The sequence below is a fragment of the Antechinus flavipes genome, chromosome 6 (genome assembly GCF_016432865.1).
Source record: "Antechinus flavipes isolate AdamAnt ecotype Samford, QLD, Australia chromosome 6, AdamAnt_v2, whole genome shotgun sequence".
In the NCBI taxonomy this organism is placed as follows: Eukaryota; Metazoa; Chordata; class Mammalia; order Dasyuromorphia; family Dasyuridae; genus Antechinus; species Antechinus flavipes.
Genome location: NC_067403.1, coordinates 220,269,636 through 220,283,914, shown reverse-complemented (window position 1 = coordinate 220,283,914; position 14,279 = coordinate 220,269,636). Strand labels below are relative to the sequence as shown.

Genomic DNA, 14,279 nt, shown 5'->3' with positions numbered 1-14,279 from the left:
TATTATAAGGGACTTAAAGTTTATTTGTTGACATTCCTACATGATAGCATATTACTAATTCAATAGAACTTTCTCATTATTAGGACAGTTATTTAAGATATATTTCCTGAGGTAATCCCTGGGTTTTCGTTCAATCTATTTTTTCTTCTGGATCCAGGACATCAGGGCAGTTTTTCCTGATAATATCTTGGAAGATGATGTCTAGGGTTTTTTTTTTTTTTTTTTGATTATGGCTTTTATGTGTTGCAATGCTGTTAATATTATCTCTCCTGGATCTATTTCCTATATCAGTTGTTTTACCCATGCTTTATTTTACCTTTTTTCATGTTCTTTTCATCTTTTTAAAAATATGTTTGATTGTTTCTTGATGTATTAGAGAGCCTTCAGCTTCCACTTGCTCAATTATAAATTTTAAAGAGTTATTTTCCTCAACTGGCATTTGTATTTTATTTTCCATTTGGTTGATTATACTCTTTAAGAAGCTGTTTTGTTAAGTGGATTTTTGCATCTCCTTTTCTATTTGATCAATTCTACGTTTTTAAGCAATTGAATTTCCCTTCCCCATAATTCTCTTGCATCACTCTTGTTTCTTTTCACAATCTTTCTTCTATTTCTTTTAGATGATTTTAGTATGTTTCTTCAGTTAGCTTTTGTTCCCCATTAAAAAAATAAATAAATTGCTTTCTTCAGCCAATTTTTGCCCTTACTTTCCTAAGTTGATGACTTTTTCTTATGTAATTCTCATTTCTTTCCGAATTTTTTCTAGTATTCTTATTTCATTTTCAATACTCTATTTGCACTTTAATAAGAAAGTTTTTTGGTCTTGATATCAATTTATGTTTCCTTTTGAGATTTCACATGTAATTGTTTTGATATTGTTGTATTCTTCTGAGTTTGTGTTTTAATCTTCCCTGTCACCATATTAGCTTTCTGTACAGGGTCCTTTTCTGTTTTTTGTTGTTCTTGTTCACTTTTTAGCTTATTACATGACTTTTAAAGTTGAGCTCTGCCCCTAGGGCACAGAGGACACTCCCAAGTTCCTTATGCTGGGGTCCAGGTTATGGTCATTGGCTTTCTGTGCTGGACTCAAGTACACAGCTCGCCAACCATGGTGGGATGTCCTGGCATACTCATGCCTTTTGTGCTGAGGGCTCCAGGCCTAGAAGTCTGCTTTTACACTGGGGATGGAGGCCTTACAGCTGGCCTGCTGTGGCATCAGCTTCCCAAGCAGAAACTGAAGGATTGCTGATTTGTGCAATTGTTAAGATACTCTCACTGGCTTGCTAGCATGTCACATGTTCTAGACTGCTCCCTTCTTTTATGGAAGTTTGACAGACCTTTCTTGATATCCATCTAAGTTATTTTAAGCTAGGAAATTGTTTTACTTCATCTTTTTTATAGTCACTTTGGAGATTTATTTGATGTTGTCCTAGGAAAGCTTAGGAAATTTCCTGGCTTTTCTCTACCATCTTGGCTCTGTCTCCCCTATAAGGTTTATTTTATTTCATAGACAAGGATTTTATAAAAGGGGAGGTGAAGAAGTTATGTGATTATATTAAAACACATGGTGTAATGAAAAGAGTATATAGTGCACTAGAAATACTATTGGAAGAATCTCCAAATTTTACACTCTACATTTACTATTTCTTTGTTTTTGTTTTTGTTGTTGTTGTTGTTGTTTTTTTTTTTTTTTTACAAAATAGCATTTTTTCTACATTGTTCTAAGCAACATGTTTATGCATTACTTAGATCAAAGGAAATGCCTTTTGATTTCTTCAGGATGGGATATTCCTTTAGTGGATAAATCCTAAGGAATTGTCTGAATTATATAGAGATTGATTACTTGCTCACAGAAACATACCAAGCATACCTTCCTTACCTATTTTTTTTAAAAAGACTACTAGATTAAGAGATAAGGAATACATCTGAAAAGATTCTATTTGTTACATCCTCCCTGTGTGTAGGTAAGTCAATAATTTGTATGGATCTAGTCTTCTCAGCTATAAAAATAAAGGCTTTGGACTACATAAACTGTAAAGCTCATTCTATGGTATGAAACAAGTTCTGAGTCTCTTATTTTTTTCTTAAATAATGTAACAATATTATTAGTATTTTATTTCCAGGCTATTGTGAAGACCAAATAATATAAAATATACAAAAAACTCTATAAATGCTCAACTGATGTGTGTGTGTGTGTGTGTGTGTGTGTGTGTGTGTCTATCTCTGTGTGGATTTTATTTTTTATTATCAACTATATTTTGGAAATGTACTGTTTTATTCATGATTGAAAGAGAATAATTGAAATGACACAATTGTGAAATTATACTATAAAACACCTAGTGAGATGAAGGCTATAGATGATACTTTGGAAACTTATTCTGATGTGGAAATAACTCTGAATTATTGAATTTGAAAGATTATTATTTAACGGTATGAAGTCTGAAGGATTGTTTTAGACCAGAAAGATTTTAATGGCTCAGGAAGAGATTGCCTTTTTTTCTAATGACTGTCAACTAACTAAAATATGTTTTCCAGAAGCCTTTCTGAATCCCCCATTAAAGTTCATTCCTTATACTTATTATCTTTAAATTATCCTACATTTGGGTTGTTTATACATATTTGTCTCTCCCAGTAGATTGTGAACTTCTTCCTAAAAGGAACTGTCTTTCCCTCTTCTCTGAAACTCTATTGCTTAGCACAGAACCTGACACATAGCAGACAATACTTTCTGACTGACTAACAAAGTTTTCTCTTTTTTGGAGGAGTTCAATTATCAGTAATTTTTCTGGGATTATTTATATAGAAAATATGAAATTGTAAAGTCTGTCTACTAAGGTATAGATTGGTTGAGAGATTCCTCTTTTTGTTGTTATTTCCACAGCAAAGAGAAAACTATTGGACCAGCAAAGAGATATAGTAGCTAAAGGTAATTAAAAGTTTCTGCTTACCTACCCATGGTCTATGAAATATAAGCATTGGAAACTAGGCAGAAAACAATAATATTTCTTTAAAATACTATAAAACTGCCAAGAATTGGAATGTTAAGCAAACAAGCTTCAACAATTGCAGAGAAAAGATTAGTAAAATCCCATGTCCTTGGATCTCAAAAGTGTTCTATATTTTCATCCTCAAATTCACTATTTCTCCAAGATGTACTGGCTTTCCTACTTGTTTGTCTTTGTTCCTCCTATTTCTTTAAGAATGCTCTTCTCTCCCCAGACCGGTTATTTTCCATTGACTTCTCACACTAAATGCATTCTGAAAGATTTATTACCAGGTTAGGGAGAGGGTAATGAATTTTTTTTATTTTTTTTAAAGCTTTTTATTTTCAAAATATACACACAGATTATTTTTCAACATTGGCCCCTTGCATAGCCTTGCTTTTCAGATTTCCCTCTTCTTCTCCCATAGAGGACAAGCAATCCGATATATGTTATATATGGTAACATATGTTAAATCCAATATGTGTAAACATATTTAAAAATTCTCTTGCTGCACAAGAAAAATCAGATCAAAAAGTAAAGTAAATGAGTAAGAAAACAAAATGCAAGCAAACAACAACCAAAAGAATGAGAATGCTATCTTGTGATCCACATTCAGTCCCCACAATTCTCTCTCTGGGTGTAGATGGCTCTCTTCATCACAAGATCATTGGAACTGGCTTGAATCATCTTATTGTTGGAAAGAGCCTCGTCCATCAGAATTGATCATCTTATAATCTTGATGTGTACAATAATCTCCTGATTGTATTTACTTCAGTTCATGTGAGTCTCTCCAGGTCCCTCTAAAATCATCCTCCTGATCATTTCTTATAGAACAATAATAGTCCATAACATTCATAGACTATAACTTATTCAGCCATTCCCCAAATGATGGGCATTCTCTCAGTTTCTAATCTCTACAAAAAGGGCTGCCACAAACATTTTTGCATATGTGGGTGATGAATTTTTTTCACTCCCAAATTTATGGATACCATTTTGTAGACTGATATTTGCCTTCTTCTGCATCAGTAGAATCATTAAGACCCATGTTAATTAATTAAAATTAATGCTTGAAGCACTGACATAAAAGTCTAGAATAGTCTGTCAAACAAGATATATGGTATGGTGTGTGATCATATGTATGTCTATTTAATATCATGAAAAATGTTGACTGATTTTACTGTAATAAAACTTTACCAGAGCTATTCCACATTAAAGGCCTATTTAATTTTTTTTCTGATTCCATTATATGAAATATATTTGTTGTCCAACAATAATCATGGTAAGTAAATACTAAGTTGGTTTTTAGGGGGAAAAAATCAGGAGTGGGGTGCTATCTGGACAGTAATGAAATCACTGTAGTTTTGCTTCATTAATCATGAAATAATTCAATTAAATTATACATGTAAACTTGTTAAATTGCAAACACTATTTCCTCATTCTGATACATGAACTCATGGGATTAGATTCAGAGCCAAGATTAAGCCTCTAGGTTCTTCAAGAATGTTAATTTAGCATAAGCACAAATCTTAATAGGAAAGATCTACAAGATAATAGATGAACAGGAGTATTAGGAAGCCATTTAATCATGGAACTATGTGGTGCATTGTATATAGCAATAGACTGGGTATAAGGAAGACCTTTATAGATCTTCAGAAATTTAAATTTGGCCTCAGAAACTTGTTATGTAGTTGACTTTGGGCAATTCATTTAATCTCTATCTACCTCAGTTTCTTTTCCTGCAAATTAGGGATAATACTAACACATGCTTCCCAGTGTTGTTGTATGGATAGAATAGCATTTGCAAAGAATCACTTTCTAAAAAATAAAACTCAATGACTGACTCTCTCTCTCTCTCTCTCTCTCTCTCTCTCTCTCTCTTTCTCTCTCTCTCTCTCTGTTTCTCCCTCCTTCCTTTTTTCCCTCCTTCCTTCTCTCCTTCCCTCCTTCTCTTTCTGTGTGTGTGTGTGTGTGTGTGTGTGTGTGTGTGTGTAATTGCTAGTTGTTATGATGATGGTAACAATGATGATGATTGGTCAGTGGTGAATATAATATCCTACCTCCTTTTATAAGTGAGAAATTATTATTAATTGTTGAGTGACTATTAAAGTTGAGTGACTTGCCCAAGGACACACAGGCAGTAAAAAGTAGAAGTAGGATTGAACCCAGGTCTTTTGACTCCAATTCTAAAAGTCTTTTTATTTTGCCTATTCTGTTCTTTAAGTACTATTCAAATAATTTATCCTATATTGGTAGTCAGAGTGTAAACTATTCATGTGTGAATACACTTTGTTACAGCTGGTTATGTTTATTTATTTTGGCTATGGAACCCCATGATAATGGTTTACTAAAGGAAGAATAGAATGCTATGATATGCACTAATGAGAGATCACTACCACTGAGATCTTTGGAAGTACTGAGAAAGAATCACAAAAGAGAAATTTATAATCATCAAGTTGAAGGAAATTTCTCAAGGTCATCTAGGTGAGATTTTTATCTAAGAATTACTTCCTATAATACAGAAGAAATGAACATTAAGCCATAATTAGATTTTAATGAAAGACAGCTGACTCCCAAGGAAGTCTATTTTATTTTTGGAAAACAAATTGCTATGAAAAAATGTAAAAATATATTTAATATATAATGATTATTATGCTTTTGCTAAGCCTTCTCTTCTCCAATATAAATACTCCCAATTACTTTCATAGTTATTAAATTGGAATTATCTTGGGGATATTTAGAAACAACCTGGCCACATTTTGTGGGACAGTTTTTTAGCTTAGTAATTAGTTTCCTTCCTGACATGTGACAATCAGACCTTAATATTAAAATCCTGATATAATCAGACCAAAGCAACATACACTAAGGCTACTACATGTTGGATTTTGGATAGTGTGTCTCTCTTAGGAATCCCAATTTCATATTTCTTCCTTCCTTTCTTCTTTCTTTCATGATAATTCTGCTTGAAACTGTCTTCTATGTTGATATTGAATCATTAATTACAGTGGAGCCAAGATGACCAAGCAAAGTCAGGAAGGTGCTCGAACTATCCATTTCCCTCGAAAATCACATGAAACCAAGCCTCTGACCAGAGTCTGATGGAAAGAAACCATTCTTCAGCTCAAGATAAATTGTAAAAACTTCAAGAAAGGTCAGTCTCACTAGGGGAAAAAGGGTGTTCAGCCCATATCAGATAGACTCTGGGAATCCAAGTGAGAGGGTCTTAATCACAGCAATTCAGCAGCTAAGGCCTGAGCCCTGTCTTAGTAGAAGAGCAAATCAGTGGGATAGCTTCCAATCTCAGCTCAAAAGGCAAACTCTGAGAAACCAAGCTGTTTACTAAAAAGACCAGGCAAAGCTACCCACTGAGAACACAAGGGGCCCTATGCTCAAAGCCAAGGTTCAGAGCTTCACAGGAAACTTGAGACAGATCCCATTTACCCCAGAAGCAGAGCTCTACCTTAAAAGTTAAAAAAAAAAAAAAAAGGAAATATCCAAAGAAAAGGAAAGAAAATAAACAAGAAACAAAAAAGGACCTTGATCATAGAAACCTACTGTGGTGACAGTGCAGATCAAAATATAAACTCAGATGAGAACAGAATGTTCACAGAAGAAATTTCAAAGAGTGATTTAAATCAGTCTCAGGACCAAAGAGGCTTCTTGGAAACGCTCATAAAAGACTTCAAATGGCAAATAAGAGAGACAGAAGAAAAAATGTGAAAGGAAATCAGAGATACGTATGAGAGAGTCAACTGCTTGGAAAAGGAAAGAAAAAATTGTCTGAAGAAAACAACTCCTTAAATGTAAAAAATAAACCGAATTTAAAAAAAGATATAAAAGATAAAAAAATCAAACATTAAAAACTAGAACAGGGCTAATGGAAATTAATGACTGTGTGAGACAGCAACAATCCATAAAACAAACTAAATAGAATGAAAAAAAAAATGGAAAAAAATCTGAAATACCTCATTGTCCAAACCTGGAAAACATATCCAGAAAAAGACAATTTAAAAATTATTGGCCTATCTGAAAGCCATGACCAAAAAAACAAATAAACCCCCAAAAAAGCCTAGATAGCATTCTCCAAGAGGACAGTAAGTAGGATTGCTTCAATATTCTAGAAACTAGGCGGGGGGGGGGGGGGGGGGGGGGGCAGGGAGGAAATAGTCATTGAAAGAATCTATCAGTGAGCTCTAAAAAGAGATCCCACAAGGAAAACCCCAAGGAACATTGTTGTGAAACTCCAAAACTATAATCTCAAGGAAAAAATAGTGCAAACTGCCAGACAAAAACAATTAAAATAATAAGAAGCAACATTCAGGATTATCCAGCATCTGGCAGCTTCAACAATAAACAATTGGAGGGCCTAGAATACCATATCCCAAGAGTCAAAGGACCTGGGGTTACAACCAAGAATTAACTACCCAGCAAGAGTCAACATCATTTTTCAGGGGAGGCCATACATTTTTCAGGGGAGCTTCCATAAAGTAAGAGACTTAAAATCATTTCTATAAGAAAAAAAAAAAAAAAACAGAAAATTTCTACAAACACAGGACTCAAGAGAACTACTGAAAGGTAAATGGGAAAAATATATACTTAAAGGTTAAACTTTTTGCATTCTTAGAGGGGAAAACACTCTGTAATTCTTGAGAACTGTATCTGTCCCTAGGGCAAGCAAAGAGGGGCATCATATAGACTGAGGGTGTGATTTTGGATGGATTCTGATGTGATGACATCAAAGAAAAAGAAATTAAGGGGTGGAGATTTAATGAGATAATTAGCATCAAGAGGCTGAAAAGACTTATTATAATCAAGGGTAATAAAGGTGAGGGATGAGACTTGTCTAAAGTTTGATCTTATCAGTTTTGGCTCTAAGAAGGTATAACAATCATTCAATTTGGTAAATAAATTTATCTGATCCTATAAAGAAGTAGGAGGAGAAAGAAGAGAAGAAAGGCAGGGACACCATAGATGACAGGGTAGAAACACCAGGGGAAAAAGGTAAGAGAAGGAGGAAGGAATAGAAGATAAGCTAGAAGGGTGAAATGGATTAAAAAACAGTACTATGAGAAGGGGGAGGGGTGATAGAAGAGAAGGTAATGGGTAAGATGGTTTAAAAAATGTACCACTGAAGACAGGGTGGAAAGTGAGAACAAAAGTATATACAGGGGATAAAATAAGATGAAAGGAAATAGAGAGCTGGTAATCATTACTGTGAATATAAATGGGATGAACTTTCCCATAAAATGGAAACAAATAGCAGAGTGGATTAAAATACAGAATTCTACAATATATTGTTTTTACAAGAAACACATTTGACATAGAGAGACACATACAGAGTAAAAGTAAAAATCTGGAACAGAATTTATTAAGCTTCACCTGAAGAAAAAAAAGGGGGGAGAAGGGGTAGCAATTCTGATCTCAGATAAAGCAAAAGTAAAAATAGATATCATTAGAAGAGATAAGGAGAGGAAATATATTTTGATAAAGGGTACCTTAAATAATGAAGTAGTAACAATACTAAATATGTATGTACCAAGTGGTAGAGTAGGCAAATTTCTAGAAAAGTTTTTAGGCCAGGTACAGGAAAAAATAGATAACAAAACTATTCGAGGGGGGACTCTCAAAATTCTTCTCTAAGAAGCAGAAATATCTAATTGCAAAATAAACAAGAAAGAAACTAGGAAAATTAATATGATCATTGTAGAAAATCTAGATAAGGTAGACTTTAGGAGAAAATTGAATAGGGACAGAAAGGAATATACCTTTTTATTGGCAGTACATAGCACCTACACAAAAATTGATCACAAATTATGGCATAAAAACCTTACAGTCAAATGCAAAAAGACAGAAATAGAAAATAGTTAGGGAAATATAGACTAAAAATCAATCAGAAATTAAATAATCTAAATCTAAATCTAATAAGTGATTCAAACAAGAAATAACAGAAACAATCCATTATTTCATCCAAGAAAACTACAATAATGAGATAACATATCAAATCTATGGGACAAAGCCAAACCAGTTCTAAGAGGAAATATTATCTCTCTAAATAGCTACATCAAAATAGAGAAAGAAAAGATCAATGAATTATGAATGCACCTAAAAAAGCTAGAAAAGAACACATTCAAAAACATAATTAAATACCAAATTAAAAATTCTGAAACTCAAAGAAGAGATTTAAAAAAAATTAAACTAAGAAAACTATTGAACTAATAAATACAACTAAGAATTGGTTTTATGAAAAATCCAACAAAATAGATAAACCTTTGTTTACTTTGATCAGAAAAAAAGAAAGAAAAAAAATCACCAGCATCAAAAATGAAAGGGATGAACTTATCACCAATAAAAAAAGCAAGAAAAGAAATAATTAGGAGCTATTTTTCACAACTCTATGGCAACAAGTCTTACAATCTATCCAAAATGGATGAATATTCACCAAAATATAAATTGCTCAGGTTAAAAGGAGAAATAAAATACTTAAATAATCCCAGTTTAGAAAAAGAAATTGAACAAGTCATTCATGAACTCTCTAAGAAAAATCTCCAGGGACAGATAGATTTACAAGTGAATTCTACCAAACATTTAAATAACAATTAATTCTAATGCTATGTTAACTATCTGGGAAAAAAAAATAGTTAAAGAAGGAGAACTGACAAATTTCTTCTGGGAAACAAAAATAGCACTGATACCTAAACCAAGAAGGGCCAAAAAAGAGAAAGAGAATTACAGACCAAAAATTTTAAATAAAATATTAGCAACTTATCAGCAGGATAATACATTATGATCAAGTGAGAGTTATAGTAGGATTGCAAGGTTAGATTAGTATCAGAAAAAACTATTTCCATAATCGACATATCATTAACAACACCAACAGAAATCATATGATAATCCCAAAGATTCAGAAAAAGCTTTTGACAAAATATAGTACCCATTCCTATTATAAACTCCAGAAAGCATAGAGATAAAGGGAGCTTTCCTTAAAATAATAAGCAATAGCTATCTAAAGCTAATAGCAAGCACTCTTTGTGATGGAGAAAAGTTGGATGAATTCCCAATAAAATCAGTGGTGAAACAAAGATGACCATTATCACCACTATCATTCAACATTGTTCTTAAAATATTGGCTTTAGCAAGAAAAAAAGAAAAAGAAATTAAAGGAATTAAAATGGACAATGAGGGGGGGAAAAAAAACTATCACTCTTTGCAGATGATATGGTGATAAACTTAAGAAATCCTAGAAAATCATCCAAAAACCTACTGGACACAATTCACAGCTTTAGCAAAGTTGCAAGATATAAAATAAACCCCATACAAACATTAGCACTTCTATATATTATTGACAAAGCCCATTGGCAAGAGATATAAAGAGAAATTACATTTAAATCACTATAGACAAAATAAAATACTTGGGAGTCTACCTGCGAAGACAAACCCAAGAATTATATGAAAACCATTTCAAAACACTTCTCACACAAATAAATCAGATCTAAACAATTGAAATAATATCAACTGCTCATGGATAGCTTGAGCTAAAATAATAAAAATGATAATTCTGCCCTAATTGGTCTACTTATTCAGTACCTTACCAATCAACCTGCCAAAACATTATTTTATAGAACTAGAAAAATACTAACAAAATTTATCTGGAAGAATAAAAGGTCAAGAATATTAAAGGAATTAATAGAAAAAAGTACAAAGGATCTAGGATATACTGCAACCCATTCAACATGTAAAGAACTCTTGCCATCTGGGGGAAGGAGTGGAGGGAGGGAGGGGAAAAATCGGAACAGAAATGAATGCAAGGGATAATGCTGTAAAAAATTACCCTGGCATGCGTTCTATCAATAAAAAATTATTAAAAAAAAAAAAAAGAAAAAAGTACAAAGGATGATGACTTAGCAGTACCAAATCTAAAGCTATATTATAAAGCATCAGTAATCAAAACTATTTGGTACTAAGAAATAGAGTGGTAAATCAATGGAATAGATTAGTTGCACACAGCAGAATAATCAAGGCCTACTGCAATATAGTATTTGGTAAACCCCTAAACTTCCACTCCTAAAATAAGAACTCACTATTTCACAAAAATTGTTGGGAAAACTGGAAAATACATCTGAAACTTGACATAGAACTACATCTCACGGCTTATACCAAAATAAGGTCAAAGTGAACATGTGATTTGGGTTTAAAGGATGGTACCATAAATAAATTAGGAAAACAAAGCATAATTTATCCATCAGATCAGATCAGCATAATATTACCAGTTATGAAGGGAAGAATTTATGACCAAAGAACTAGAGAATATTATGAAAAGCAAAATTGACACTTTGATTACATCAATTTAAAAGGGTTTTACACAAACAAAAGCAAGAGAAACAAAATTAAGAGGGAGATATAAGTTGGAAAACAATATTTCTGACAAAATTCTCATTTTTAAAATATATAAAGAACTGTGTCAAATTTATAAGAATCAGTCCCCCATTTATTTATAAATGGTCAAAGAATATGGACAATTTTCAAATGATGAAATTAAAGCAATTAATATTTATAAGAAAAAAAATGCTCTAACTTACTAGTAATTTGAGAAATGCAAATTGATACACCTCTGATGTATTATCTCATACCTGTCAGATTTTCTAAGATGACAGGAAAGGATAATGAAAAATGTTGGAGGGGATTTGGGAAAATAGGGACACTAATGCATTGTTGCTGGAGTTGTGAAATGACCCAACCATTCTTGAGAATAATCTGAAACTATGCTCAAAGCTATAAAACTGTGCATATCCTTTGATCCAGAATTGCCATTGCTGGGTCCTGTATCCCAAACAAATCATAAAGGAGGGAGAAGGAAGGACCTGCATGTGCAAAAATGTTTGTAACAGCTCTTTTTGTGATAGCAAAGAATTAGAAAAAGAATGAATGTCCATCAATTGGGGAATGTCTGAACAAATTGTAGTACATCAAGGTAATGGAATATTATTGTTCTATAAAAAAATGATGAACAAGCTGATTATAGAAAAGCCTGGAAAGATTTACATGAACTGATGCTGAGTGAAACAAGCAGAACCAGGAATACAATGTACAAAATAATAATAAGAATGTGTGATGATCAATTTGAAAGGCGTGGTTCTTCTCAGTAGTTCAGTGATCTAAAGAAATCCCAATAGACTTTGGACAGAAAATGCCAGCTGAATCCAGAAAAAGAACTAAGTAGATGAAATGTAAATCAACATATGTTATGTTCACTTCTTTTTTTTTTTCCTGTGTCTTTTATCTCTCCCATGTTTTTTTTTTCCTTTTGCTCTGATTTTTCTCTCTCAACATGATTCATAAAGTAATGTGTATTAAAACTTACTACAATAAATAAAATCATTAATCACTGATTTTTGATTTAGATATTTTACTAGTTATGAAATTACTTTTTATTATTTATCTTATGTCACATTTTGTTAATTTTAATCATGAAAATTTGAAAAAAAATACAAATCAACAATATTTATGGTTCTACTCTGTTGATAAAGCATAAAAACTTGGTAAGAAAACAAATTAACTTGGTATGTAATCATTATTTTCTTTCTAGATATTTGGGAACCACCCTGTTAATAATGTGTCAGAAGAATAGTTGGTCTTTAATGGAATATGTTACTCATTGATAGAGAATTTGGAATGAAGACAGGGAAGATTTGAGTTCAAATTCAGCTTCATATACTTACTATCTTTGTAATGCTAGGCAAGCTGCTTAACTCTGCCTCAATTTTCTCAATTATTTAAAACAAAGATCTGCCTAAAGATAAAATAAAATAATATTGTAAAGTGCTTAGAACAGAGCCTGGCCAAAAAAAAAAAAAAAAAGAGAGATATATAAATGGCCATTCCTTTTCTTCCTTTCTTCTTTATTCAGCAATAAAGATAACATTTTTTTTTCTTGCACTCCTGTGATACATCTGTTCAGTTCTTCAAAGATTACTGAAAATGTCTTCATAAGTTCTCTACTGTTTTTCCATGGACTTTAATCAATAAATATTTATTAAAAGCTGACTACGTGCCAATCACTGTGTTAATTGCTGGGGATACAAAAAAAAAAATCAAAATATATTTGTTACCATCAAGAAGCTCATAATCTAAGCTACTTTGTTTCTCTTTTAATAATTTTAAGTTATCAAAGATACCGAGGATTCTTTGTTGTTGTTTTGCATCTCTAAAAGAACGACTCCCTTTTAAGCATTTCCTCCATGTCTGTCAGACTAATAAACATAATTTTCAATAATAAAAAAGGTAAAAGTAAAATGAGATTTTAGCCAGTCCCACCTTCTCTTCATTATCTGTTATCACCACCAGAGTGTTTAGAGAATAATGTGTTCATATTGTGCTATCTCATTTTCAGAGAGCATTGATAAATTGGAATGTGTTCAGAATAGGGCTATTAGGAGGGTGAGATGATCCATAAAAGAGAAATAGACGCAATAGATTTAGAGAAGGCAAAAGTTTTGGGGAAAATTATAGGCTTTCAAATATTTCAAATGTAGATGAGGACAAAGTAGGCTTATTCCCTCTTGGTTGATCCATTAGACAGGATACCAGTGAACAGAAATTATGAGGAAGTTGATTACAGTTCAGTATGACAAATATTTAGAATTATGTGCCAATAGAATGAAGTGCCTTGTGAGTCTGTGACTTCTTTGTCATTGAAGGTATTCAAGAAGAAGATTAATAAGCAGTTCCAAGGTAAACTGTAGGGGAAGGAAGGAAGTAAATAAGCATTTATTAAATAACTACTATGGGTCAGACACATTGCTAAATGTTTTACAAATATCGTCTCATTTTGTCCTTACCATAACACTAGAGGGTAAGTGTTACTATTATCTTCATTTCGCAGTTGAAGAAACTAAGATTAAGTGACTTTCTTAGAAGCACAGTTAGTATCTGAGGCCTTATTCAAACTCCAGACTCAGTGCTTCATGCACTGTGCTACCAAGCAAAAGCAACCTAGTTATTAGGAGTAAGATGGTAGTATTTCAAACATCTTTCAAAAATAAAATATTTTACCTTAAAGTGTTTTTAAAAGTCCACTTTAAAAAGTGGAAAAACTCACTCCATTAGCCAGACAGAGGGGAAAAAACATCAAAGGTAGAGTAAATAAGGGTTGATGAAGAAAATATGGATCATAGTGGGACAATGTTAAATAGAAGAGTTTGCACCATTTGCAATAAATAAACTCATTGATTAATTTTAGGGTTTTCCTATATCACTAAACTAAAAAAAGAGATCCAATCTTTCATATTACCTTAATGATCA

At 32.5% G+C, this 14,279-nt stretch overlaps 1 protein-coding gene across 2 annotated transcripts in view; it reads right to left on the bottom strand.

Moving 5' to 3' along the window:
- LUZP2 (leucine zipper protein 2) overlaps positions 1-14,279 on the bottom strand; it is a 705,018-nt gene that overhangs the window by 13,596 nt on the left and 677,143 nt on the right. The window lies entirely within an intron of this gene.